This window comes from Anas platyrhynchos, chromosome Z (assembly GCF_047663525.1).
Source record: "Anas platyrhynchos isolate ZD024472 breed Pekin duck chromosome Z, IASCAAS_PekinDuck_T2T, whole genome shotgun sequence".
Classification (NCBI taxonomy): domain Eukaryota; kingdom Metazoa; phylum Chordata; class Aves; order Anseriformes; family Anatidae; genus Anas; species Anas platyrhynchos.
This window is the reverse complement of record NC_092621.1, coordinates 47,814,260-47,840,755: the sequence shown is the minus strand read 5'-3', so window position 1 is coordinate 47,840,755 and position 26,496 is coordinate 47,814,260. Positions and strand designations below refer to the sequence as shown.

Genomic DNA, 26,496 nt, shown 5'->3' with positions numbered 1-26,496 from the left:
AGACCTCCCATGGACTTCACTAGGGTTAGGGGTTTTCTTAGAAAACCACATGCTGGAACATGTCGTTTTCCTCAAAGAGAGTTTACAACTTAAGGAAAGCAGAACTTGCACATGTAATGTGGTGAGCTTTAAAAGTCCTGGGTGGTTTATTTTTCAGTGTTAACTTCCCCAGCATAACACACCACATCGTAACCTCAGGCCCAGGGGTTCAGCCATCTGTGACCAAGACCCAGATTTGAGAAGAATAACAGTGCTCCAAAATGACATCAAGTTATCCATATTACAACATCACAAAGCTCTTGGTTTATATATGCATTTTTCTCTGGACAATCGGGAAAAGTATTTCAGGGTTGTTTAATGTTAAAATAAACATGACAGAATAGCAAGTCCATCCCTACTATTTTTCAGCTTGTCATTATTTTCTGTACCCACACGGGACTCGCCATCATTCCAAGACCAGCACTAGCCACACAGTTATGTCAAATGCTTAGGGAAAAAGTAGGTTGATTACAGTAAGCATCTTGCTTAGTGTACAAAATCATACAGTTCCACCTGGTGGTAAAACTACTTTATAAAGATTTTATCTGTGATATTTTTTTCATTAAAAGTAGCCAGATGGTACAAATTATCCCCACTTTGCACATTAGAAAAGCAACCAAAAATCATAGAGCCACAAATTTGTAATTTTGAATGCCTTGTGGCAAAATACTTTTATTATAACCTAGTGTGTTTTTAGCAATTGTTACAAATGTGTGTGAACACTCATTTGAACACTAAAAATATTAACTGTTATTAACATCTTTAAAACATGAGCCTGTACTTCTCCACTAGTATACAGGTTTGTGTCTATCATCAACCAACTCTATTTTAATGAATTGATTCTTAACCAACAATGATAATTTATCCACTTTTTGAAGAACCCCATTTTTTTCCATTCCTCTCCAGTAGACTGTAACAACTTGAATGCCATTTTCCCATTCTCTTCAGAATTTTCTTGTGACTTTAAATTACTTACAGAGTGCTTAGTCTCGTGCAGAGCAAGTAATGATATGACAAGAAACACAGTGATATTGTAAGCATGCAGTTCTGAATGCTCATGTTAATCAAATAAAAAAGAAAGGTGGCTTTTGGAACAAAATCTACTTCCTATTTTTTTTTCCAAAACTGAGTTTCATTAGCACTAAGTAGAACATCAACAAGTAGCAATCAAAGCACTATTATTTTCTTCTCTTTAGTTCTGAAGTTACAGATCTAAAGGCAAGAAAATACCACTTTAACAGAGCAAAGATATTTGTTTTGGAAAAATATTTCCCCTATAAACCAGAATTGCAAGATGAAAAATCTCATCTTACTTTTTAGTTATTCTCTATTGAAAATATTGAGCTTTACTTCTAGGCTTGTGCTTGAGCTTGTTTAGCTTCAAATCTAAGCTTAAAGATGGATTTTGCAATACCTTTGCTTCCCAAAGGCTATGCTAAAAGTAGGTCTGATCCTGAAGCCTCAGTCACACTGCTAACAACTCTGCTGTATTTCCATCTCTCTACAATCAGAACTTCTACTTTGTTGGGACAGAACCAACTGGGGTAAAAAATAACAATTTAAAGAATAAAACAAACCCCTCAGTCCCTTTAGCATAATTCCTAAATACAGGTTTTGTACACACTGTGTTGTCTTTGATCTTCTGCTTTCAAAGGCTGTCCTGTTTCTCTGTTTTCTCCAGGGTAGATGTATAACCTTTCTAGGAGCATCATTGTTGGAATTAGTAGGAAACTCTGATTTCAAACTGTCTTCCTTCATAGTCATAGAAGACTGAACTTGAAGACAGCCACATGGTATATAACAGTTTATAAGCATAAACTTGGTCACTCCTTACTTTTTTTTACAGCAGTCATGTAAAAACCCAGGCAAAGAAAAGAAAGGAACCTCAAGGTCCTTACCACTTTTAAATTCTCACCATGTTTTCACTTTGGACCTCTGAAGCACTTAGAGAGTTCTGTTGTAGCATCAAATTTTTCCTCTGAATCAGGGTGCAATTAAAATGTGTAGTTCCTCTGCAAGAAATTTCATTTCTCCTTGGTTGATCTCAAAGTTCAATCAAGCTTCTTCAGACTGTTTAAACAACTTTTCATCTTCACACCTATCCAGTGTAAGTTGCTTGTAATCCATTCTTTGACTCTTTAGAGATATTATTTCTGAAAGGCTTTAACAAATGCTGGCTTTTTTTTTTTTTTTTTTCTTTTTTTCTTTTTATCCTCATTGAAATATTTTTTTCCAGGTCCTAATACTTCTGGAGATACTGCAGAAAATGAGTGTCTCTTATGTTTCTAGCTCCCATTCTTTCAAGGTGTTTCCAGGCTGAATGGCAGCTGTGTAAGTTCTACATCTCTCCCAAGACTTGATTTTAGTAACAACATTTGTTCCACAAGAAACAAACATTTATAATTCTGGACTTTCACAGCATCAGCCAGAATCTATAGGGGATATAAAACCAAACTACTGAAAATGAAACTTCTACAAATCAAGTAATTCCAATCCTTCTCTTTGATAAGCAAAACAGTATAATTCTGGATGCCAAATTCATAAATTGTGATGCTTCTTTTCCAAGACTTACACATTCATCAAGGCTTTTATCTGACTGTTAAAGTGGTAATATTTCATTTGTGATCATAACAATACCATTAACAATAACACACCATTAAGTTACTTCGTTATTCTAATTCCAGAGAGTCACTAGATAAAATGAAGAGTGTCAGGATGGGGTCCAAACCTGACAACTGAGTGTTTCTTTCAAAATAATGTTGTGAGGATAGCACTGTGATATTGTCTCATCAAATTTTTCATCTCAAGTGTTGAAATGACAAAATATCAATAACCATGTGTGGTGGTTTGAGCATTTTCCTAAGTGATAGAGGTTTCAATTCCTTGGAAAATAAATGAATTAGGAATCCATCTAACATTATCCTCTAAACATTGAGTTAATCTCTGTCAGTTTGCTCTAATGCTCTGTTCAATATGCTGGAGCTGAAATGTCTTACTGAAAAAAATAAATAAATGAAACATAAAAAATAAAAGTTTTCAAAATGATATTCTAGTCAAACAATCATACAGTCTAGGACTACCTCTATTATAGGTCACTGGGCATTTCTGAATGACAAGGCCATCTTTTTGGAAGCATTCACTTCTCTTCAGCTGAATGAAAACCAAATACCTTGTGTATTCACAGGGTATTTCTCAAAGGAGAAATCAAGCCATGACAATCTTACACTGACTAATTATGAAAACTGCTCAACAGTGAAAGCTGTCTTTACTCTTTTTTCATCTCTCATGCATTTCCCTCACTCATGCATCAGTATGGTTTCCTCCAGCTGTGATTCCTCCTCTGTTTAAACTGTAACAAATCCTTGAAAAGTGTCCTCGGAATTACATATTAGGGAGGGTGGGGGAGGGTATCATTCCAATGAGAAGATTGTGGAGATTAAGATGTAATATAATAAAACAAGTCTTCTAGAAATATGCACTTTAACTATAAGCAGACCATTTAATAGATTTTATAACACTGGACTCATGCCAGTAGATAAAAATCACATGGAACATACAACTTCCACAATGAGATTTTCGCTTATTGCTTCTAACTGTGAGAGACAGCAATCACCTCCACTGGTGCTCCGTCTTCGGCCCCCTTCAGAGATTTAGGCCATTAAATTGTTTCCACATGACAGGACTTGGAAAGCTGAAAATCAGTCTATCTTTTGATACTGAAGTTTAGTTTCCTTTCAAGAGTCGTATTTCAGAAGTTCACAACTGAACCCCTTCCTCTTCTTGCCTCAAAAAGGGATCATCTAAAGGTAACTTAAACACTATGAGAAGATTACAACATAAAATTTCTCTTCATTTTTTTTATTTTGCAACACTACAAATTAAGAGAACAAAAACCTTTTGGAACGTATTAAGTACTAATAGTAAGGCATTAATTTCAATTAATATCAGAAAGAATGAACTTTGCTTGATTGTTGTTTATTTGATCAAGTCATTCACTATACAATTCAACAGCTCACTTTCAAATTTTCCTCTCCCTGACACAGATTACCAGGATCTAGTTTCTGTAGAGGTATACTGAGTGCTCAATTTAGACATCATTGACCAATCTTTTCAAACACCTCAGGGTAAAGAAAACTGATCTTTCAATTTTTATTTATTCCAGTGCTGCTTGCACTGAAAACTCTGACTTGTCCAGGAAAAAGATTACATCTTCATATTTTAGTGTCCTTGGTGCAGCTTTGCTCCCAACAGCCAGGGAAAAGCTGTGTTGCTAGAATAGCATATAGATACATACTAGCAAAATTTCTTAGAACATAAATTCAATGTGATTCTTTCACCAAACTGGACCTAGTTGCTCACTTTTAATGGTCTTTTCAGCAAAATTAAAAGCAACAAAATAAACAATGTATAAATATTTAGATATTATGTTATTTACAAAAACAAACAAACAAACAAACAAAAAAAAAAACATATAAAATATTTGTTTCTTTTCCTGGGGTCCTTCTTCACACTACCCAGCCCTGATTTATGGCCTGAGGATTAATATTATACAAACAATCATTTATTTCAAAAGAAATGTGATCATTATGATGCCATTCCCTTGGTTAAAGGAGAACCTCTACTTTCTTTATCCCTGCTGGGTTGAGGTAATTGCCTTAGGCTGCAGGCAGGAGAATGAAAAGCAGATGAAGCATGTTGAAGATTAACCTCACAAAGAAACTGCCTGAACAGAGAAAAGACAACAATCAGAGATGGAGGGAAAATCTCTCAGCCTAAATAGGAATGCTGGAAAGGAAACTGCAGTGTAAGATTTGTAGTTACTGCTTCACAAAAAATGAGGAAGAAAGTCATTGGCGGTTCCTGTAGACTATTCAGTGTGTATGCAAGCAAACTGGGCTTGCAGGCACTTTCTGTTAAGAAAGGAAATGCAACAGCCCACAAATGTCATCTGTCATTATCCTAAATGCTGGTACTAGGAAGATTGTTTAAAGGTAAGGCTCTTCTACATTTTAGTCAGTTCATACAATAGAGGCCAGAGGAGTCTATTTAAGAAAAATAGAGGCTCAAATCAAATCTTTTAAAAAAGCTTCAGAAATCTCTTCAGCCACATAACCCCTGTTATGTGTCATTATACTATGTCCCAAGTTCAGTAAAGTTTTTTGTGTCCTGTAACACTTTGTATGGGATTCACCTAACTGAAGAAATTTTAGAAGTAGAAAAACTGGCGTTACTCACCCTAGATTCCTTTGTAGTCAAATAAGAAAAATAAGCATTGATTTACGTGACTTGTCTTAGCTATCTGTTCTGAAAAGAGATGACCTGTCCTTTGGAGATGCTCACTTTCTACTGAGTATAAAAGGAGACTACAGTGACTACTTTAGGCTTCAAAGTCTAACTCTAAATTGCCTAAAGAGAGAGAACATCCAAGTATAGGAGTTCACTTTCTTCTAGAAAAGAGACTCTCCTAGACATTTCCTGGAGCCTGTTGCTGCCATTACAACAGGATTATTCTCTCCTACCATCTTATCAATAATAATCACAGGATGGTGGTTTTCCTTATTATTTTTTTCCATAAAAACCCCTAATGCATTGCTTAATGCTCACTGCCAGATAAACATCATGTTACCTGGCAACCAAGTCTCAAAATGAAACTATGGCCAGTGTTAATGATACCTCAGATAATCATTAGCATGAGGTGCCCACCAGGAGACCCAAGAAAACATCTTTGGAAATCCTCTTGGTGGAGGGACACCTTTGGAAGGCGTCCAATACATTTTTTTTTTGTTCTTTAATAAAAGACACTGAGTGTCAGACAAAAAACATTATGTTTTTTGAACTTGGTAATTCCTAAGGGACCAAACCCTCCCTTTCGATCACTAATCTCAGGATAGATCTTTATTTTCAAAATCTTTATGTACTCCACATTAAAGAATTTTCTTTTCAGTTAGTCTTAAAGAATAATTATTCCTGATTTTACTTAGCTTCTAGCTGAAAAGAGTGATTGCTAAAAGAGTAAAACAACATTCTTGGAAATATAAAGCTGGTTTATTTGGATTATTTCCTTGCTATTTTTGTGCTTAAGTAAATACAAGCAAGACTGGGATATGAGTAGAAGTGATATACTAACACTTTGTTAGTAACTATACACTTCTCTTTTTCTTTCCCAAATGAATTCAATCCTAATTCTCTTCTCCAACTTCAACAACGTAAATTTCCACAGACAGCTAAGGCAAACTTTGAGAAGGTAGCATAAAAGGAGCAAAGAGTTTATGTTTTTGCTACTTTGAACTGATAACTAAAATAGAAATTCTGGATCCCATATATGTTAAGATGAAAATATATAAACTAAATAGTCCTACCAAAGGCCATATGAATCTGTCTATGGACTTCAGCTGTCTCTGTATCAGACCATCATTAAGTGTTTGCACTTACATGTTGTTAAAGACCCTTGATTTCTGACCTCATCTGCATTCCAGTGATTTCTTTATTATAAATCGACTTAATTTGGTGATGGAACACTGGAACAGGCTGCCCAGGGAGGTTGTGGAGTCTCCTTCTCTGGAGCTATTCAAGTCCCATCTGGACGCCTACCTGGTCAGCCTTCTCTAAAGGAACCTGCTTTGGCAGGGGAGTTGGATCCGATGATCTCTTGAGGTCCTTTCCAACTCCTACAATACTCTGATTCATTGATTATGTGTGATTCTGTTATTCATCTTACTTGTGGCTTTGCCTTTTGAACAAATGGACATTGCATACAGTCTACACATCTAACCAGTCTACCATCTGTATTCCATTTTGGAAGGAAGAACTCAGAATATTTGTGTCACAGAAGAGGCACATATCAAAGTTATATAATCTGTAGATTTTCACTGATGCTTATAGTACAGTATTCTGCTTAGACAATGAGTAATGAGATGAACTCTGGTCTAACCAGACTGAATGACAAACCTATTCATATCAGTAGGATCAGAAGAGCATACCTGATTCCCCAGGGGAAAGGCTAGTTGTATAATATTACATCACTAAATAACCAGAGTGCCAGTAAAATGTTTTCTGCAATCAGGCTTTGTATTGGTCTAAGTCTTCCTTGAGTTCTTTTAAAAAATATGGTTTGGAAAAATTTTTGATCAATGCTTCAAAACCAGGTTTACTATGTTCTTGTCACGTGAAAGTGACCTGCATACTTATTCCTTATTTAATCAGTAATTCTGTCAAAGAACCTGACAGCTTTCTTCTCTTTCCTTGCTGAAGACACATTCCTGACTTCTATTCAGGAAAAGACTAAGACAAGCCATCTGAGCAGTCAGCTGACTTTTTATTAGATTAATCCAGTAGACTGCTTCATGAGTTTTTCAGAGTGCAAAGATCTCATAAGCTTGAACAAATGAATAAAATCATAAGTCTTGCCATCTAGTAGCAACACCATTTTTTTATGGTTTATAAACTTTTGTTTCAATCATTCAGCAATATTAAATCTGTACTTAGCACATAGCTGCTATTAGTTCTTTCAGGAAAGCCTATGCTTTATCAGTAAGGGGTGCTTTTCTCCCTCCTGAGTACAAGTGTTCATTCATATGTGTAATAAGTGTCATAGGTGTTAGTCAAAAGAAAATTTCACTATAATGTCCAAAGACATCTACCTATTGACATGCTTTTCCAGTCTCATAGTCATCTATGATGATTGTTCTATTTCAGGTCACACTGGTCAGTAAATATCTCTTGGCAGAGCCAAAATATTTTGTACATCCATGGACTATCATGGAAATGATAAAGTGCTTCAATTTATAATACCAGAAACGTTAAGACCTGACATTCTTCTTTTGTTAAGATGTTCATGCAAAAATCTATTGCGACAGTCTCCCGAGGCTTGTATATATCTCACTGACATCTACCAGTTGTAGAGGAACTGTTCTTCAGCCTGTTTGTTTCTGTGTTTTTTGTTTGTTTGTTTGTTTGGCCTGTTTGTTTTGTTTTCTTCCTCCATGGTTCTGAGACTTCTGTTTCTTGCAACAGTGATGTTTTAAAAAGCAAAATCTGTTTCTGTTATGCCTTTTCTTTCCATATACTTTTATTGCTATCTGAAATCAACCACTGAAAATGATAATTTTATTTTATTTTATTTTAATTTATTTTATTTTATTTATTATTATTATTTTTTTGGCTTTGAGAATTTACGATATCTATTGCACCACTAATTTGTCAGGAGCATTCAAAGTTCCCTAGCAGATGAGTGCCTGTGTGCTTCTGGCTCTCGGATATGAAGGGAGCTGTTTACACAGCTACAACCAACTCCATTGTGTTCACAACAAACTCTGTGAAGTTCCTTTCAGCTACATGTCACTTTCAGTTTATGTTGTCTAAAGTTTTAACAATGGTAGATGGTACTAAGCTCTTTTCAAAAGTCTCGTTCAAGCAAGAACTGATACCCAAATCTGGCTGCACATCATGTTTTAAGTGTGATGACTATTTCAATAAGTGTGAAATAAATTTGATGAGCACATTCAGGCATTTATTAGACATTCAGAGTTTTTAATCTACACTGTGTATTTGGCAATACCTGGGGACGTGCGGTACATGGGTAGGTGACGAAGATAATTAACTGGACTAATCTTCTGAATGAAGAAAACACAAACAAGAGTGCTCGGTGCTTTGCTTACAGGAAATAATATTGTGCAGTTTCACATCATTGTCAACTTTAATTTCAGCTCCACTACTTTTTCCAAAGGCAGTTTCTTTAACAGAGAAGCTGGTATAACTCTTCTACAATAACTCCCCCATGTGGGCATTCCATTTTACTCTATAATTATTACTTTATTCTCAAAAATAAATACATAAATAAATAGATAAAAGGAAAATTATCTTGAACACTAGTCTTTCTTTCAAGCATAATAGATGTAAACACACATTTTTTCTGGCAAATCTGCAACATACAGAAATCTTTATCTTGGTTATTCTACCTGTGTCAATAAAATACAGAGTACATCATCTACACCAGTTTAAGTCTTAGCATGGACAGACTGTTCTGATTTCCCATAGACTAAGAAGGATCACAGAATCATAGAATCACAAAATTGTAGGAGTTGGAAGGGACCTAGAAAGATCATCGGATCCAACCCCTCTGCCAATGCAGAGAAGGAGATTCCACAACCTCCCTGGGCAGACTGTTCCAGTGCTTCATCACCCTCACTATGAAGTTCTTTCTCATGTTGGTGCGGAACTTCCTATGCTCCATCTTGTGGCCATTACCCCTTGTTCTGTCCCCACAAAAAAATAAACCACTGAAAAGAGGTTGGCCAAATCCCTCTGTCTCCCACACTTCAGATACACATTGAGGAGATCCCCTCTCAGTCTTCTTTTCTCCAGGCTGAACAGACCCAGCTCTCTCAGCCTTTCTTTGTAGGGAAGATGCTCCAGGCCCCGTATCATCTTTGTGGCCCTCCGCTGGACTCTTTCTAGGAGATCCCTGTCTTTTTTTTGCACAAGGGAGCCCAGAACTGGCTTGTTCCAGTTGGATCAGAATGAGGTGAGATGTCCTTACTGGTAAAAGAAGGCTCAGTAATCTTCTCTTCTGATTTAGTTGGTTGAGTCTGACTCTACTGGAAGCTCATGTTAACAATCTTAACTTCATCTCAGTTTGTTTATCGAATTTAGGCAAAGCCTGTCTGCCATTAAGAGCTTTGATTAAACATAATAAGACTCATCTTTGAAGTAGTGGTTAGAGCTGACAGCAATCCTTTGTTAATGCTGTCAACATTTCTTATACCTATGGAGATTAACTAGTAATGCAAACAATTTGGAGGGCACATATGGCCTGGAAGCTTAGCAGGATTAAAGACCCACCAAATTTTATGTGGCTGTCACAGCTATGAAGTTTCATATCAAAAGTCTACTGGTATTGATTAATAGGTTCTAAGAAGCTTGATTACACTAATTTTGTTTACCTCCCTGCTTTTTAACTACAGATAAAATTGTAACCTAATTATCTGATGGACTTTGTGAAAATAAATAAATGGTGATTTTTCTCTTCACTTTAGCAAAGTCAAAAATCTAAATGACTACTTTAACTGTCAGATTACAAAAGTATGAAAAACAGTGTCATGTTTCTGTTGACAGTAGATTGTATCACATGAGCACCCCACACAGGCCACTACCTATTGAATCTAAGTCAGTACAAAGAAAGAAAGGGTTCTCCCGTTGTCTTCCCACTTTGAGCCAGTTGATTGAGCAATGGGCTACAAGTAGACAGAAAGGAGATCATTTTCAGGCTTAGTAAACAGCAATTTTTCACCCAGAAATCTCCCCAGTGGTAGCTGTTTGACCTACAGGGAACTTGTTCATTTTCTAACAGTGAAGAAAACTGGCTTTTCTTGGATTATTTTCTTTTCCTTAAGATTACTTCTTCTGGAAGCTAAAGTACCAAAGTTCCACAATAAAGGAGGTTTCTATCCTCATTTCAAATGGACCAGTCTCAAATCCAATTTTGTAGGCCTGTACTTAATCATAGTACCCTAGAGGCTGATACTGGGTCCAACCCTGTTTAACATCTTCGTTAATGATTTGACCAATCAGGCAGAGTGCACCTTCAGACCAAACCAAACTTGTTTTGGTATTACCTAGTGACTAATGTTTGGCAAGTTAGATGCTGTGAATAATATTCATTCATGCTGTGAATAATATTAACCTTATCTACATTTTCCTTATAGGTCCCCTTTTTCACAGCTTACATAAACAGCTGGAAATTGTTCAATGTTTACCAACACAGGTATATCTTATTTTGTAAGCAAGAGTATACTGATCTGGTGGGAGGACAGCTACAGAATTCCTTGTCTTGCTGCCCTAGCTGAGGATAAATATGTGACTACCAGATAATCCTGTATTATACAGATTAGTAACCCTATTGCAATAAAACTCTAACAATTGTTTTGAAAGGCCTGTACATAGTCAAGCATCTGATGACATTTTTTGAGTACTTGGATTTTGATGTTCTAGGCCTGAAAGTCTAATGCTGCCATCTGTCTTGTCAGGTGCTCCAAGCTTATAAAGTACACTACAATTTATATTTCTTCTTAAATGCAATGACACCAACCAAAACAAGTCACAAGCTGACACTTCATCTGTAATGGATTATTGTCCCAGTCAACAAGTCACAGACATCCTATTTCTTCAGAAAGTCCCATGGAAAATGTAACCAGTACTATCCAACACTATTATTGTCAAGTTGTTTTTATTATTTTTATTACTATTATTATTATTATTTATTTATTTATTTATTTACTTATATATTTTTTTTTACATTTGCCCCACTTGCTTCATATAAAATCAGAATAGTATTGATTGTCATTTCTTGGTTATTTCCAAGGGATAAGTAATCACACACATACAGTATACATCAGGTTCAAATGAAACCTTAGGGCTCCTTAGTCTGATGTTGAGCAAGCTGTCTGTTGCTTGTCAATGAACTCAAGTGCCAAACAAAGCTGGTAGAGTTTATAATAATTTGAAGTTGGTAAATCATCTTCTACGTTAGAAATAACATCAGAAAAATACTTATTAAAATTATGGCAAAATCAAGTGTAACAAAAACAACTCTGCTCCTACTTTCATATACTTTTATATTTCAGTTACAACAGTTCTGCCATGTATACTTTGAAAAGACCTGATTACATTTTCTGAATATGTAAATAGTTTATTTCTGTACTTTTCAAATCCATTTCTCTGCTGGCCCTTGTTTTAACCTGAAATAAATAAATGAATTTCCTTGACATCCTTATAGTCGTGTTTGCAAGAATTCTAACAGCCATCTCTAATGTGTCAATATCCAGCAGTGTTCAGTTTAATTGATTAAAGCATTGTTGTACTAGGAGAAAAGCAGAGTTTCTCACTTAATTCTAGATTTTAATGGGTGTGTGACAATCTAAACTTCTATGGTCCATGGAGACTGACAAAAGCTTTCAGAAGTCAATTACTCATCTAACCTAGTCCTGCATTGTGTATAAGATAAACTGTGTTTCCAGGTTAGCTATTGCTGTCCAACACAACAGAGAAAAAGACTGACATCTAACTTTCAGACTGCTCATGCTGATACGACAAAAACCACTTCCAAGATGGAATTTATTTATAGAAGTTTGCATTCATTTATGAAATAGTCTTAAAACAATTCAAAACTGATTTTAATCACTTACAATTACATTTCATTAATAATAGCATTTTCTGTCAACATTGTGAAATACTAATGGAAAAGCAAATCTGTTTTTCCATACATGCTGATATATTTCCTCTAAATACCACATTGATTTAATAAGAGAAATCTTAAGCTATGCGTAACATGATCCTACATTTTTTACAGCCATGGCAGTGTTGTGAGAACATTATTTTTTAGCAGAGACCATACATTATACATATGTTTTTTTGCCTATCCTCTCTGACCATGCCATTAAGATGCTTGAAAAATTTGTTTTCATTGCTGGAAGCCTCTTGGATTCCCAGAATCTTTGCTCTCAACTTTCTGTTTTCCTGAAGTAGCAGTCTGGATTTTGTTAAAACATATAAATAACTGAAGATTATGGTATTTTAATGAATTTCAGAGTGTGGGATTTTAGGTACTTTCAGAAATAGTAAGAAAAAAAGTCAATCACTTATATTATAGCTTTTAACAGATAAAATAGGCATGTCCAACATCTGATTGAGATATGTACACATCAGAGATATGTACATGACATTTTGTCCCCCTCTGTCTAAGTACAGTAACATTATGCTACAAGATCTTGTTTACTTTTTGGTTCCAAAACTAAGCTCTTGGCAACACAACATTCCAATGTCATCCAAAAGTATGGCTGGTGTACGGTCTGCTAAGCACAGCATTCATTTTCTTAGGTATTTAAAAAGATGCATGTGAATCCCTGTGACTGGGGAGATTTTACACTCTAGGTGTCTTGCTGCTGAATGAATGTTCCTGCCGTGAGGTGAGGAACAAGGTAAGAGTTACAAGCTCCATCTATGTTCCACCAAAAGCCCCTCAGGTGCCTTTCCATCTGCTGCATTTCGTTTCTTCTCTACAGCTGACACATTTTTCATAATGTATTAATATAGAAACTTCTATTTTCCTTTTTTAAAATACATATTTTAATGTCTGGTGGCCAATACTACAGGTTTTCATAATCTCCAAAATGTGCAAAGGTGAACCAGGTTTTTAAAATCACTATCTCTTTGTGAATTTCCATGCTACTAATCTCTTCTTCCTACACATTTACCTATAGAGACCATAGATCACAGTCATTGTTAAGCTGTGGTAATAAAAACATTGCTTTTTATTGTGGTGTTGTTTTCTTTTTGAACAATGGTGTGACTCACCTTTTTCTTTGGCATTAAAAATATTGTATAGGTTACATAAAGCAAAATTTTTGTATCCTCATTAAAATTGTTTATCTTGTTCTTAAGACTAAATTCTAAAGACAGAACAATGTTGGACAGTTATACCTGCAATAAAAAGACCTAACTGGCCAATTTTGCAAAGAGGTAATACCACTTTGTAGTGACTTCCGCACTTTCAGATGTGAAAGTCCAAGCGCTAATTTAAAAATTTAGTTTTTTATTTTTCAAATACTTAGAAAAAATACTATTTAAGTAATCTCAGTCTAAATACCAGTGCAGAAAGCATTCTAATTTGCTTAACCAAGTAAAATTGTATAACAATTATTCTTTTAAGTCTTGTCAGGCATCATACAAGAGCTGTCTGGTCTACTTCAAGTGTGATGGAGTTAAGACCTGCTGGGCCAAAAAAAGTCTGTTATCAGCCTTACACTATGGGAAAACAGAGAACAGTGGTGCAGCCCCGAGGTACTCCACGCTGAGCTGTAGAGTCAGTGCCTATCATTGGATGGGCAGACTTTAAAAAGATGCAGTCAACAGCTCAAAGTCCAGGTGGAGATCAGTGATGAGTGTTGTTCCTCAGGGATCGGTATTGGGACTGGTGCTGTTTTGCATCTTTGTCAGTGACATGGACAGTAAGATTGAGTGCACCCTCAGCAAGTTTGTCAATGACACTAACCTGTGTGTAGCAGTCAACACACAGAAGGGAAGGTATGCCTTTCAGTTAGACCAGGACAGGCCTGAGAGGTGTGCCTCTGTGAACCTCATACGGTAAAACAAGGCCAAATGCAAAGTCCAGCATCTGGGCCAGGGCAATCCTATTCGGTTGGGTGGAAAGGGGATCAGGAGCAACCCTGATGAAAAGGACCTGGGGGTGTTGATGAGAAGCTCACCATGAGCCATAAATATGTGCTTGCAGCCCAGAAAGCCAGCTGTATGATGGGATGCATTGAAAGAAGCATGACCTGCAGGTTGAGAAGGGTGATTTTCCCTCTGTTCTGCTCTTGTGAGACCTCACCTAGACTACTGGGGCCGCCAGCACAAGAAGGAAACAGACATAATACAGAACAAACCCAGAGGAGGGGCACAAAGATGATCAAAGGGCTGGAGCACCTCTCTTATGAAGACAGGCTGAGGGAGTTGGGATTGTTCAGCCTGGAGAAGAGAAGGCTCCGGGCAGACTTTATAGTTGCCTTCCAGTATCTAAAAGGGACCTACAGAAAAACTGGAGAGGGACTCTTTATTAGGGAGTGCAGAGACAGGACATGGCTTTAAACTAAACATGTTTATGATGTATGTTTAGATTAGATATAAGGAAGGAATTCTTCAGTCAGAGGGTGATGAGGCACTGGCACAGGCTGTCCAGAGAAGCTGTGGATGCTCCATCCCTGGAAGTGTTCAAGGCCAGGCTGGATGGGACCTTGGGCAACCTGATCTGGTGGGAGGTGTCCCTTCCCACAGCAGGGGATTGGAATGAGGTGATTTTTAAAGTCCCTTCCAACCCAAACCATTCAAGGATTCTATGATCACATTCTGGATAGCACCAGCATTTACAGTAATAGCCTTCATGTTTACAGTATTAACTTCTGAAACATAAACAATTTTGAGAAATATTTCATCTTTGACCTAGACATTTTAGACAAAAGAACTTATAGGGAACTTACAGGGGAGGAAGTGATCTTTCTGATGGGATTAGAGATGTCTACACTGAAGATGTCTACACATGATGTCTAGACCAAAGGTCCTCACTGCATGGAGTAGTACTGAAAAGCTGTGCTCTGATTTCCTCTGACTAGCATGATTTCATATATTTCTGTATGGAGAATGTTTAAATTCAGGTGAGATGAAATCTAGCATCTGCCCATGCAGATAAACCCCATCGGACTGTTCCACTGGCCACTGAAGTCCATGTGTGACTGTTTATTGACCCCTCTGTATCAGAAATCATCCCTTTCTTAATGAAAGATACACTAATAAAGAATAAATGTTGGGTTTCTTACGCTCAGTTGCCAATGCTTTCTCAATTGTGGCACAGCTTTGGGAATACATTAGCAACATTAAAAAAAAAAAAAATGTCCCACATTAATCCTTGGATGTGAGTTTGGGTACTGGCCATTTTCCTTTCAACTGTTGATTTAGTAACAGAAGACCAATTAAATCAATATTTTTTATTTAGCAAGGAAAAACACTAAAACATTTTTTTTGTTATTATTTATTTATTTATTTTAATATGTGGAGGCTTTTGAAAAATTCCCAAAAAGGGGTTGGACTGAAGTCAACTGTGTACTGATTACTCCTCCAAAGTATGGGCTGGAAAAGTATGTGCCATTCAGACTTCTTGGAAAGTAGGTATCAACCCATTTAAAAAAAAAAAAAAAAAAAAGTCTCACTCATGTTATCAAGAGTGTTACAAATTACTTTCTGTAAGCAATATCCATATGGTTGTTGGGTCACACAGTGCACACAAGGTCAAGATTTTCATGGACAGAAACAAATGTTCTCTATCCCCAAGAGAGTCCTCAGAACCTGGCTAAGTTACTATTTCATGGAGAGGTAAAGTTAGTGCATGCAAGCACCAGCCAAAAGGAAATGATTTCTTCTGTTCCAAAGCACCAAGTATTTTGGATAGTCAGATGCTCTTGCCATGAGGTGAGTTATTTAGGATTTCCACATCTACTGTAGAGTGTTGTAACAACTGCAACATTATTACATAATTCCAGGCTGTTGGGGAAAAATGAATAAAGCAGGCCAGATCAAACATCCAGCTGCAGATTCAGTGTTTAATTACCAAATCATCTGGATCTGGAGAAGTGAGAGAAAGTTGTTTATATAGAAATAAAATCATGTTCCAAAATCATGTTCCATCTTGATATGCTACATCCTTCTGGGACTCTGACGTTACATTGTTAAAGAGGCTCTTCTCTTGTTGCATGCAGAATTGTTTTGTACTCAAGCCACAGATGACATTTCACTAATATTGCCTGGAAGAGATCCCTAAGGCCTTTAAAATGAGGTACAATGTATTCTGGGAAAGAACTCTGTTTTATTTTGCTAACTGAAGATCATATGTGACACAAAAGCTATTAATAGCTATTAATCTTTAAAAACAAAAATAATAATTTTGCAGTTCTCCATACCTGGTCATAGACTTCATCAAATGTGCTTCAATATTACAACCAATTACAAAATTACAACCAATATTTAGTAATGAAATTCTGTCTTTATTTTACTAATTATTGCTTATTACTGAATATCAAAAGTCAAATTTTCAGTTGCATGACTAGGAATTTTTAAGCACATGCTTCAATTTCAGTAAAAAAAATATGGAAGCTACATATAAGTTCTGTTTGTCATGAAAAGTTTTTGTCAGCTAATGTTTTTGCAGTGTTGAAAGAATGTTAATGTGGAATGATATGACAAATGTCTCAAATTAGTTACAAATACAGACTAATGAATCAAAATGTCTTAGCCGTGGGATCAGTAACACTATAGTATCTTAATAAAAAAAAAAACATCCTACACACAGGAAAAAAAAAAGTAATAATAGAAAACAAATTAGAAAATATTCCTACCAGGAATATTGTCATTGGTTGGAGTACATATGTAGCTTATAATTTAAAACAAGTTAAATATTTCAGAGTAGTATGCTTTGTTTGCTTTGCTGTTTGAGAAAAACGGGGCCTACATAAGGTGTAAGATGAGCCTCTCACCTGAAAATCTTTTGACTTTCATGCAAAAATATTGACCTTCTGAATACAAAGTCAACTTAAAAAAAAAAAAAGTGAGTTTTACAAATAAACGTAACTTTTTCAGAATTATAACCCAAGTTAGACCCTATGACAACCAGTTATGGTATATTAAGCACTATAATCACAATTGGATGAATAGTTTTACATTATTTTTCCATCTGATTTCTTTTTCTGGACCATAAAAATTGTTTTGAAGTTTTGAAGTTTCCTTAAATACCCAATAATGGTGTGATTTTACTAATGTCAGCAGTCTAACGGCAACCAGGCTAAACAGTAAGAAAGATAAGTTTACACTGCCAAAGAAAAGGTGTCATTTTTTCCCCCCAGAAAATGACAGTAACTAAATTTTAAAATACTATTTTTACAAGTCCTTCTAAGTAACAAAGGCTGAAAAGTACTAAAGTGCAAATAATAACTAGCGCTGCCTCTTTGGAGTGAGGCAGATTATTTAAAATTCAATATCTTGTGAATTTTTGGGAGTAGGAATGGAAAATAAGTATCTCAGATGACAGTCTGTCTGTATGGAAGAATGCACAAAATCTTATTTACCTGAACACAGGAGACAACAAAGCATCACAGACAGTTTCTCAATTGCCTCCTCAGACCTCTCTCAGTTAGCACTGAGCTCCACAGGTAAAAATCCCAGCTGTATCAAGACCAGTGGCAAAATGAAGAGCTGACTCCAGCACAACTGAGGTTTCACCTGAGGAAAGTAGCCAGAATGGTGCCAATACATTAACCTCTCAATTTTGAAAACCTCTGATTTTGATGGCTCAGAATCATTCCCTCATCATTTATAAGTAAAAGAGAGTGAAGTGTGCTTTGTAAAAAATCCATTAAAAGGAGGCAACAGATGGCCATTATCTCCCTAATAATGTTTAATTATTCATGTAAATATGCCATCGGCATTATTTTAGTCACAGAAACCAAGGCCGTGGTTTAAACAAGCGAGTGCAAGTTTGGAGAGCCTCCATTTCTTTGTGCACAGCCTGAGAAAAAGCACAGGACCTTGCTCTCACAGGTAGCATGTTCGATCCTTTCTGGAACAACTTGCGTAATGAAAAGCTCAGCTGCTGCTTCTCCCAGCTGGGTCTCCTCTCTGTGAACAACAGTTTTGGCTGTGCTGGTCAGTAACGCCATCACTTCCAGAGAATCTGTTCTGTAGTTGTAGTTTCTCCACAGAAAATAAGCTTACTGTGGTGACATGTTGAGCAGTATTCCTTAGCTTGTAATCTTTCCAGGCTGGTTGTTTTTTTGTCTGGTAAGAAGAGAGAATGAAACTCACAATTTAATATTGTTTCGCCTTGTGAATTTATATTAGAAACACTGGAGAGCTCTGGGAACCCCCATATAACACTTCTTGACATCCTGTTTGAATTTCTGTAGGTATTATTCTTTGCGAAACATGAACCTCCTAGGACAGTTATGGCCTTTTTTGGTCTCATACCAATAATGCCTCCAGCTGAGGCACAGGAAGTCCAAATTGCTCTTCAAATTAAATCAGGGGAAACCTTGATTCCTTGCTCGCCTCAGGAAAAGTTAATGGGAAACAGATGCACACTCTCATGAAAACATTACATTTTATATTTATCTACTCTTTGTTCATCTTTTGGCCTACTGGATTAAAATGTTAATATCCATATATATATATATATATATTATTTTTTTTTCTTCTTTAATTAGTATTGCGTTTGGTTTTACAAAATACTGATGATTTCATCAAAACTGAAATTTATGTCCTCTGGGAAAAACAGTAGCAAAAGTACTATTCATGATCCAAACTGATACAAAAAGATGAAATACCTAATTGTCTTCTGTAACAAAATAGTCAATCTAGACTCAAATGAAGTACTTTGTTTTGACTCAACCCAACAACTGTCTACTGAAATAACGCTCCCCTTAACAGAAAATTAAGATCTAGCTTAGATTTTACACACCACTCTGTTCTCTACAAAATTATGAAATCTATTCACTAGAGGCACACCTTCGGTGGTGACAAAACTGGCTTCCAGGTATCCTTCATCAAAACTTCCCAGATAACATTTGAAGATCATCAGTTAGGTAATTACATGCCAGAAAACAAGTGAGCAGTTGTCAGTGACAGAATCAGAAAGAAATAAAAAAAAAAAAAAAAGGAAAAAAAAAAAAGTACCATTCCTGAGCTGGTTTAAATTGATTCTTTTTCTTTGTTGTATTTCTCAGGAGTATGAATGAATAAGGCTAACATCCTTCTCCTCCCTCTGGGAAGTACACAAATACTCTTGCAAAGTAGAAAGCATTTTGTAGGAGTTTTGTTGATGACTGTGCTGCCTAGTATATACTAGTCAGCAATACTAAGTCATGTGTTGTAAAAATAAAGCAAAATAGAAAAATATATATATTTATTTGTGGAAAAAAAAAAATTAAATTCTTTTCAAAGCCTTTGTGTGGTTCAGAAATGTGGATAAAAATTGGTTTTAGCTGAAAACTGAGGAATCTGGCTGTCAGGTTAACACTACATTTTATAAATACAGTACAAATAATTCATGTCTCAGCACCTGACAATATATGGCTAACATTCTGAATTTGGTGACATTGCCCTCACCTGCAAGCAAGTAAGTGAAGGGTTAACCGGGCTTATCCATATTTCATAAAAGCAAAGTCAGGAACACTTCACAACACTGAATGTTACAATCTCAGTCTGAAATTTATTTTCACTGTGGCATGAAAAGCCAGTATTTAACATCTGTCATTTTTATAACCTGACATGTTCACCCAGCTGTATCAGCACACAATGTTGTTAGTTGATGCTTCTCTCCACTTTGCTTTCCCATGTCCCTTGAACACTGGGAGTAGGCAAGTCCTCAATTTACTTGTCATTGACTGCTGAAAGTCCGTTACTTCAAAAGTTATTTATGAGGCCTCTTATCAAATGACCAACTCCATCTCCCAGCTTTGAAAGGGATATACCCTCTCTCTGCTCCCCACTGTTTCTCCAGAAATATATGACATCTTTGAAAAAAGGGGCTGGTCCAGAATGTGTGCCCAGCCAAATGGAGCCCAGACCCCAGTCACACTGATATAAAATCAGAAGGTCTCCTGTGTTTTAAATGAGGTTGAGTAACCTCATATTCACAGAATCACAGAATCACAGAATTTCTAGGTTGGAAGAGACCTCAAGATCATCGAGTCCAACCTCTGACCTAACGCTAACAGTCCCCACTAAACCATATCCCTAAGCTCTACATCTAAACGTCTTTTAAAGACTTCCATTCATTTCTCTTCTTTTCCTTTCTTGAAAGCACCAGTTTTATCACCTCCAGAGAGCTCGCTCTTTGCACGGTGACAACGAGGATATTGGCTAAAGGAGCTGCAGCGCTCCCTTGCAAGCGTAGATTTTTCTCCACCTTCTGGTTTCTTTATCAGCATCTCGATCAGGAAAGAATGAAAACAAAGCACAAGGCAAGGAATGCTTCTCCAGCGCCACCTCCCGCCCCTGCTGCTGACCCGCGAGTGCAGGCTCCCCAGGAAGGCCTCTGCACTGCTCTGCGGGCTCCCCAAGCTTGTTCTTTCCTCCCTCTGCACCAGGGACCGCCAGGCAGTGTCAGATGTGCACACAGAGCATATTCCTGCGCTGTCTTTTATTTTGTTCTCGCCCAGTCTCTTTACAGAAAGTATATATTTTATAGTCTTCCAATGTAATAGACTGGCCTGCCAAACAAAGTGCTGGGTTTGTTTGTTGTTTTGGGTTGTTTGTTTGGTTTTGTTTGTTTCATGTTGTTTGTTTGGCTGGTTTGGTTTGTTTGTTTTTTTTTTTTGGGGGGGGGGGGAGAATTGGTTTTGTTGAAGAATCTGTTTTTTGGTTTGTCTTTTTTTGTTGTTTGTTGTTCGGTTTTGTGGGTTTTGTTTGTCTGTTTGTTTTTGTGGTTGGTTGGTTGCTGTTGTCTGTTTGTTTGTTACTTTAAGACAGAAAAAGAAATTTTGTGTATAAGATAAGAAAGTAAGTAAAAGCTGCTAAGCTCTATGTGTTCATTGCCTCACTGGCAACAGGCCTAACCTAGCAAGCAAAATGCATGTTATTAGGAAATGCTATGATGGAGGTTTTAGATAACTATTTAGAGATAATGTTGCTGAGGATGGAAAGTACACAGGAAAGGGCTGCAGTAGTCACTGTAATAAATGGGAGAGAGGTAGCTACATAACAGCAGAGACGGTCTACCAGCATTAAAAGTGCAGTAGTTCAAACCATGCAAGAAAGGAAGGTAGGATTGAGAGAGAGGCAGATGTGAGAGAGGCAAGGTGATCACAGGAAATGGCAGAGATCATGACTTGACAAGGAGTGGAAGTGGTAGAGATGCACTGTGCTCAGGATGGGAGTCTGAAGCTGTGGTATAAAACTGAATATTGCTTGCTTGAGGGACAGGAGGAAGAGTGATGGTAGGTCTGTTTTCATTTGAGTTCATGTCCTGTGCAGAACACCTGCAAATGCCTTAGGCTGGTGGATAAGTTGGTCTTCTTGTTTTGTTTAGTTTGCTTTTAATGGACACAGCTTGCCATAAAAATGTATCTGATACAACAAAGAAGACCAGGCTTGGGACTTTCCATGTACTATGAAATCATTCACAGGATTGGCTAATTTTCACTTGGACATCTTTTCTTACGTATTTGAACATTTTGCAGGGGAAAATCTCTGGATTTTGTTCATTCTCCTTGCTGAGGCATCTGAGCATGTCATACATTAATCACAGAGAAGAGAGGTAAAATAAGGAAATGCTGTTATCCTGTGAGGCATGGGCAGATGTGGCTTGCTCAGAGAGGGTCTGCCGTGACCAGCTCTCAAGCAAACACACCAGCTACAGGCCTGTTGTGCTCATGATTGCATCTCCCTTGCTCTTTCCTGCAGCAACATAAAGCTGAGATCTGTGCTGATAGCCACTGAAAGAGGCAACCCCATGGTTAATTTATGTTTGCTTAAACGACTGCTACCCAATTTCATTTAGCACCTGTAAGTCTGAGCATGTTAAGCTGAAGTGCTTCCTGCGCAGTCTTGCCCTGTGCTCATGAGCGGCATTTTGCAGTGTGTGGCTTGGGTCCAGGTCCTGCTTTCAGGTGCAGCTGGATAAGTCAGTTCTGCCCAAAGACTTGTCAGGCTTTTCCTCCCTTAAGCCTTAGTTGCTTGCTCAGATGCTTGTTTGTTTTGTATGCTGCTGTACAGTTTATCCTTTTTGTTTTACTTCAGAATTTATGAAATTGTAAGTAAGGTTTTGTTGTTTGTTGTTGTTTTTTTTTTCTTGTTGTTTTGGTCTTGTGGTTTTTTTTGGGGGGGGGTTGCTTGTTTGTTTCAATAACGTATATATATACATATATACATATATATATATATACACACATATATGAAATACTTCTGTACATGTGCTACTGATCTGATGTAACCCTACCTGGATTTCTTCTTGACAACTTCTTGATGACATCAAGTTCAAAACAAATCATTTCAAGTAGTACATGTGTTACAGCAACACACTGAGGCAAGTTTATGTATTTTTCATACCACAAGAGTCTTTCAATATCTGGTACAAATGACTCATTGCAGATTCAGCTGGTTGTTGTCTTCTTATAATAGTAAACTCAGTCTCTTCCTCAGTTGCTGTGTGGTACTTTGCATTTCTGGTTATGTCCCATTAAGCGTAGAAGAATGAAGGAAGCGATGCTCACGGTGGCTGGAGCACTCTTAGTCCTACCAGCATCGCTCTCCTTTTTCAGTAATGTTTGGGTTAGGTTTAGGACCTGCAGCACTCTGCCTGGCAGAAAAGCACATCGCTGTTTGTAAGGGTGGGAAATTCCAACCTCCTCATTGATTTATTTACTATGTTTTACAAGGGACCACCAGCACGTATAAATGCTGTAACTTCTTTTAATGATCTCAGTCTGAAGCAGTTGTGATGCTTGGAAGTGAATGAATTTTCCGGGGTGCCCAGCACCCTCCTGGGGCAGGACTGGGGGTATGCAAGGGGAGGTGGGCTCAGCTAGGTGCCAACATTGTGACCCATCCGCACACTAGGCACATCCTTTTACCTGCCCAGGGGTGCACAAGAGGAACTGGAGAAGGGCTGATGTGCAGACAGGGAATTGAAGCAGGAGTCTGGCTGCTTGTGCCGGGAGCTCCTGATGGCAGAGATGCTCTCTTAGTCTGAGCTGCCATACTTGCTGACTGAAAGAAACTATAGTGCAAGTAAAAGGGGCAGAAGTTAAGGCTTTTCTTATTTTTGCAGCAAGCTTATCTGGAGCTGCATTATGCCTGGGGGAGCATACACTGAAGTCAATGCCATCCTGCCTTAGCTGCTCTGAACGCAAGCTGGATGGATTCAAAATGCTCACACATGGTGCAACTAGTCCTCCCACTCACAGTAGGGCATGCCCTGTATCCCTTTATTTTCCTTCCAGAGTATTGCTTCATTATTATGCTAAATTGCAGAAACATCACAAATGTTTCTTCATCATTCTTAATAGCTGATTAAGTAGTTTTACCCTTACGTACTCCAACAAGCCCTGTTTAGCAAGGCTATGTGTGTTAATTAATTCTGATGCACCCTCTTGGGTTTGACTTCTCTAATGAGAGTGCAGCGAGTCTGTTGTATCTAGATAGTGAAGCACTTCAGAGGTTCCAGCAGAAGATTAGAAGATCCACCTACACTCTTGGCCTGTGCCTGTCATGCACCCTTCGATTGCGGTGTAATCAGTTTTTTCCAGCACTGAACTACTGGAAGCCTCGTGGTTAAATACAAATTTGATCATAGAGTTTACATTCCACAGATGATTCAAACAATTTAAAATGAACTTGACTGGGCTTTTTAACCTTTCTACCAAGTTATGCAGACTGTTTTTACTGGCAGGAGGCTTTATGGTTGGGGTAAAAAAATGAAACAAAAAGAGTCAATCATTTTATCTTAGCTGAGTCACCAACTCACTGTGTGAACGGTACAAAGCCCTTAGTCTCTCCTGACTTACTAACTAGTTTATTTTTCTAATTTATGAGTAAGCTAGGAGTCAAATACACCACTTGAAAGATGATTTTCTTGTTAAATCTATGTCTTCTTTTCAAAAGATTATCCAAGCATGGAACATATTGCACAATGCTGAGAAACAACCCAGACATGCTGGGAATACCCTGATGATTCCTGTTATGAGTCTTCCAAAATGTGAACTGTGCTATTAGTACACATACAACATGCTTAATACTGCCAGCTGTTCTTGAAAGTCCACTACAGCTTGCATGGGTTTGGTCATGGCTTTTATTTTCTCAGAATTCATTCTTTTCTCAAGGAGGGGAGACTTTCAGATAATGATCTTATCTTTTCTTCAGGGCAGAATCATAAAATTTTAGAGCATGCAAGTTGAGCAGCTAGCAAAGGCATGCTCGGCCCAATGGTGTCACTGGACTAGTCAGAATTTAAAACCAGATTCTGCATATAATTCTATTCGTTTTGAGTCAATTCTGTAACTATTCTAGCTCTTGCCTTTCTGTCATTCCTGAGAGCTCTCTGTTTCAAAAATCATGGCATGAAGAATTGTACCCTATATGGCTGAGTCAGTGATACTGACACAAAACTAAATATTTAACAAATTTATACTTCTGCAGAAGACATCTACTCACTTCTTGGATTCCTCAGTTCTGTTGATGATCATTTTGACACCAAGAATAATCATTCCATAATATTGAAGATACAAAAATAGACTTAATTTTAGTTTATAGAACTCTTGTGCACGTGACTTACAAACACTGTATAAAGAGACCAAAAAACACAAGGCCTGTTCAAAACCAAAAAGAGCCATTAATTATCCAGGAATACCTCAGCCTCCTTCAGAGAGCAGATGCCATTTTGTATGCTATTTCATGGCCAAAGTATAAGGGAACTATTTACTGCTTTAACTGTTGTGTGCTTTGTAATACGTCATTGTTTATTGCTTATCCTTAGATGGATATTGAGGTACTACCCATCCAAAATGAAAAGACACTAACTAAGTCTCCAGACCATAATTTTGACAAAAGCCTCAAGCATTCCCACAGACTGTGGCTTGACTGATATGCAATGCTCCTTTTAGTAACTTCTTTGTGAGCACGGCCCATGTGTTGCCAGCTGGCTGTGGAAAAGAGGCATGCCACAAATAATATTAGTGTTTGATTAAAAATGCTCTGACAAGAATAGAATGGTTGCAATACCAGGCATCGTGACTGAAGTTATTATTTAACTCTTCTGTAATAAATAAATAAATAAATGCAAGAAATAACATCTTACCGACTTTTGACTTCTTTGTTCATGTCAGCAGCACTTGGCCTCCAGTGGAGGTGCAGAGATGGGCTGAAATCACACCCTTAAGTCAAGATGCTGCCTTTCCATTTCAGGGACTTTGGAGGACAGGCTGTCCACATGTCCACAGCTCCACACTGCCTCCCACAGCACAGAGCAGGGTGCCTTGCCAGGCAGGGACTGGCTAGGGGAAGCCTGAGTGCAACATGGGAAAGGGAGGTGACAGCCTTGGAGGGAAACAGAGAAAAAGAAACGGGTACCTGTAGATTCCACACTTAATTTAGATGTTAATTGGTGTACTCACTTACCTTTGTTGAGATTCAGAAATGAATGAGCAAATAATAGTGTTAAATAAAAGTTATGTAAATAGCAGTGAAGACATTGGCTCAGTGAATGTGCAGGGTGTCCTATTGAACTGGTGACTAGACACAAGCTAGATGGGTCCTAACTGAGGTATCTGTACAATCTTCTATTACCCAGAGAAAACAGGATTGTCTGTGCTAGTGCCATTTAGCCCTTCAGTGGGAGCAGCACTGATTATCTGACTCTACCTTTTACTTTACATCAGCTGCCTCTATAGAATTTTACAGGAGTTTGTGTATTTAAGGGCCATTAAAATGGTATGCCATGGGTCTTTTTTGGGTGATTTTTTTTTTTTTTTCTGAAAAAACATTGGTGCTACAATTGTTCGTGAAAATGTTAAGTGAATGAATGTGGGAATCATTGTGGGAGTGGGGGCAGAGGGTGGAAAGAGAGTGGGTGGCAGAGGAGGAAAAGAAAAACACTGCATTCAGATTTCAACAACACAGGAAATACAGATACAATAGGAATGCTGAAAGATATAATGGAGTATATAGAGTGTTCTCTATTGTGAAATTATCATGTCTTTGCAGGCTTATTCATTATGTATTTTACACCTTTTTGCAGATCATCCCTTTATCTCAAAGGTTACAACAACAAGCACTAGCTACTGTCTGAAGCCTGGGAAATAGACTTTTTTACTTAGCAGGGTTGAAAAAGAGATGTTACACTAACAATTTTACTGCTGGGCATAG

At 37.4% G+C, this 26,496-nt stretch overlaps 1 long non-coding RNA gene across 1 annotated transcript in view; it reads right to left on the bottom strand.

Annotated features, from left to right (window-relative positions):
* Nucleotides 1-25,721, bottom strand: part of LOC119714599 (uncharacterized) — a 36,656-nt gene extending 10,935 nt beyond the window's left edge. Inside the window, exons 1-2 of the long non-coding RNA XR_005261964.2 lie at nucleotides 25,430-25,721; nucleotides 17,706-18,414 (exon numbers count right to left, since the gene is read on the bottom strand). This is a non-coding gene — a long non-coding RNA (uncharacterized lncRNA). The remainder of the gene's footprint in view (nucleotides 1-17,705; nucleotides 18,415-25,429) is intronic.
* Nucleotides 25,722-26,496: the final 775 nt, after the last annotated feature.